A 3,718-nucleotide genomic window follows, 5' to 3' on the forward strand; every position below is an offset into this window, starting at 1 on the left:
TGCAAATGGCAAGATTCCATTCTTTTTCATTGCTGAGTAATATTCCATTGAGTATATATACCACTTCTGCTTTGTCCATTCATCAGTTGATGGACATTTGGGCTCTTTCCATAATTTGGCTATTGTCGATAGTGCTCTGTAAACATTGGGGTTCGTGTGCCTCTTTGAATCAGCATTTTTGTATCCTTTGGATAAATACCTAGTGGTGCAATTGCTACATCATAGAGTGGTTCTATTTTTAATTTTTTTGAGGAACCTCCACACTGTAATTATATGTCTGTAAGAATCTAAACCAGAAACATCACTCAAACTACTTCTTAAGGAATAAAGTCACAGTACCTAACTGGCCTTGTTCATGGCTCTTCTTAAGTTGCTTTCTGGAAGTTTCTTAATGGGTTCCAAAAGAAAAACGAGGAGATTTTAAGGGTCATAAGGTAGTTTTCTAAGTTTTAAATAGCTAACCTTTATTTTCCACCAAACAAATTAAAAATGATACACCTGTGACTTGGTAATAAACTAAGGAAACTGTCACTGAACTCCACAGACGGACCTGAATTTGCTCTTTTATTTTATTTATTTATTTATTTATTTTTGGAGGGGGTCTTCTGGTAAAGACCGGAAAACCTGCTAGACAATTTCTAAAAGAGCTGTAACACTTGAATTTGCTCTTTTAAAATGTATGTACAAATGTTGCTGTTTCCCAAGGTGTTGCTGCCAGGCATTAACATTACTAAGAACTATTAAAATGCTGACTTACCCCGGAGCCAAGCGCAGACGAGAAGCCCACGGAGGAGGGTAGGAAGGGCGGCGAGGCGGTGCGCGCTCCACGGACTGGCGGGAGGGAGCCGGGGCAGAGGGGCGGCTCGCCGGCCAAGCAGAGCCCCGAGTCTGGCTTGCAAAAAGCGGAGGGGCCTGAATGACTGTGTTCCCACAGCAAGCGCGACTTAGCGTCTGGGAGGTCATAAGTTAACAGCTCTGCTCAGAAAGCGGGAAGGCTGGAGGACAAAGGGAAGGAGAGCTGCTGAGCCCCCGGACGACAGAGCTCAGTTTGGTGGGGAACAAAGGCGCTCGCCAGCGCCATCTCCCCCGCCCATCCCCCAGCCAAAATCCCAAAGAGAACCAATTCCTGCCAGGGAACTTGCTCGCTCCACGCAAACAACCAACTCTGCACTTCTGCGGAGCCAAACCTCTGGCAGCGGATCTGACTCCCTGCTGCTGCCACAGGGCCCCTCCTGAAGTGGATCACCTAAGGAGAAGCAAGCTAAGCCTGCCCCTCCTGCCCCTGTGCACCTTGCCTACCCACCCCAGCTAAGACGCCAGATCCCCAGCATCACAAGCCTGGCAGTGTGCAAGTAGCCCAGACAGGCCACCCCACCCCACAGTGAATCCCGCCCCTAGGAGAGGGGAAGAGAAGGCACGCACCAGTCTGACTGTGGCCCCAGCGGTGGGCTGGGGGCAGACATCAGGTCTGACTGCGGCTCCGCCCACCAACTCCAGTTATACACCACGGCACAGGGGAAGTGCCCTGCAGGTCCTCACCACGCCAGGGACTATCCAAAATGACCAAGCGGAAGAATTCCCCTCAGAAGAATCTCCAGGAAATAACAACAGCTAATGAGCTGATCAAAAAGGATTTAAATAATATAACAGAAAGTGAATTTAGAATAATAGTCATAAAATTAATCGCTGGGCTTGAAAACAGTATAGCTGACAGCAGAGAATCTCTTGCTACAGAGATCAAGGGACTAAGGAACAGTCACGAGGAGCTGAAAAACGCTTTAAATGAAATGCATAACAAAATGGAAACCACCACGGCTCGGATTGAAGAGGCAGAGGAGAGAATACGTGAACTAGAAGATAAAGTTATGGAAAAAGAGGAAGCTGAGAAAAAGAGAGATTAAAAAATCCAGGAGTATGAGGGGAAAATTAGAGAACTAAGTGATACACTAAAAAGAAATAATATACGCATAATTGGTATCCCAGAGGAGGAAGAGAGAGGGAAAGGTGCTGAAGGGGTACTTGAAAAAATAATAGCTGAGAACTTCCCTGAAGTGGGGAAGGAAAAAGGCATTGAAATCCAAGAGGCACAAAGAACTCCCTTCAGATGTAACTTGAATCGATCTTCTGCACGACATATCATAGTGAAACTGGCAAAATACAAGGATAAAGAGAAAATTCTGAAAGCAGCAAGGGGTAAACGTGCCCTCACATATAAAGGGAGACCTATAAGACTCGTGACTGATCTCTCTTTTGAAACTTGGCAGGCCAGAAAGAGTTGGCACGAGATTTTCAGTGTGCTAGACAGAAAGAATATGCAGCCGAGAATCCTTTATCCAGCAAGCCTGTCATTTAGAATAGAAGGAGAGATAAAGGTCTTCCCAAACAAACAAAAACTGAAGGAATTTGTCACCACTAAACCAGCCCTACAAGACATCCTAAGGGGGACCCTGTGAGACAAAGTACCAGAGACATCACTACAAGCATAAAACATACAGACATCACAATGACTCTAAACCCATATCTTTCTATAATAACACTGAATGTAAATGGATTAAATGCGCCAACCAAAAGACATAGGGTATCAGAATGGATAAAAAAACAAGACCCATCTATTTGCTGTCTACAAGAGACTCATTTTAGACCTGAGGACACCTTTAGATTGAGAGTGAGGGGATGGAGAACTATTTATCATGCTAGTGGAAGCCAAAAGAAAGCTGGAGTAGCCATACTTCTATCAGACAAACTAGACTTTAAATTAAAGGCTGTAACAAGAGATGAAGAAGGACATTATATAATAGTGACAGGGTCTATCCATCAGGAAGAGCTAACAATTATAAATGTCTATGCGCCGAATACCGGAGCACCCAAATATATAAAACAATTACTCATAAACACAAGCAACCTTATTGATAAGAATGTGGTGATTGCAGGGGACTTTAACACCCCACTTACAGAAATGGATAGATCATCTAGACACACGGTCAATAAAGAAACAAGGGCCCTGAATGAGACATTGGATCAGATGGACTTGACAGATCTATTTAGAACTCTGCATCCCAAAGCAACAGAATATACTTTCTTCTCGAGTGCACATGGAACATTCTCCAAGATAGATCATATACTGGGTCACAAAACAGCCCTTCATAAGTTTACAAGAATTGAAATCATACCATGCATACTTTCAGACCACAATGCTATGAAGCTTGAAATCAACCACAGAAAAAAGTCTGGAAAACCTCCAAAAGCGTGGAGGTTAAAGAATACCCTACTAACGAATGAGTGGGTCAACCAGGCAATTCGAGAAGAAATTAAAAAATATATGGAAACAAACGAAAATGAAAATACAACAATCCAAACGCTTTGGGACGCAGCGAAGGCAGTCCTGAGAGGAAAATACATTGCAATCCAGGCCTATCTCAAGAAACAAGAAAAATCCCAACTACAAAATCTAACAGCACACCTAAAGGAAATAGAAGCAGAACAGCAAAGGCAGCCTAAACCCAGCAGAAGAAGAGAAATAATAAAGATCAGAGCAGAAATAAACAATATAGAATCTAAAAAAACTGTAGAGCAGATCAACGAAACCAAGAGTTGGTTTTTTGAAAAAATAAACAAAATTGACAAACCTCTAGCCAGGCTTCTCAAAAAGAAACGGGAGATGACCCAAATAGATAAAATCATGAATGAAAATGGAATGATTACAACCAATCCCTCAGAG

General features: G+C 43.2%; 1 non-coding gene across 1 annotated transcript; it reads right to left on the reverse strand.

Annotated features, from left to right (window-relative positions):
• Window positions 1-596: 596 nt before the first annotated feature.
• Window positions 597-658, reverse strand: LOC121010909 (U7 small nuclear RNA). The gene has a single exon (XR_005781423.1). It is a non-coding gene; the product is annotated as a U7 small nuclear RNA (small nuclear RNA).
• Between the last annotated feature and the right edge of the window lie 3,060 nt (window positions 659-3,718).

This window comes from Herpailurus yagouaroundi, unplaced genomic scaffold, assembly GCF_014898765.1.
Source record: "Herpailurus yagouaroundi ecotype Mexico unplaced genomic scaffold, PumYag 192, whole genome shotgun sequence".
Lineage (NCBI taxonomy): Eukaryota > Metazoa > Chordata > Mammalia > Carnivora > Felidae > Herpailurus > Herpailurus yagouaroundi.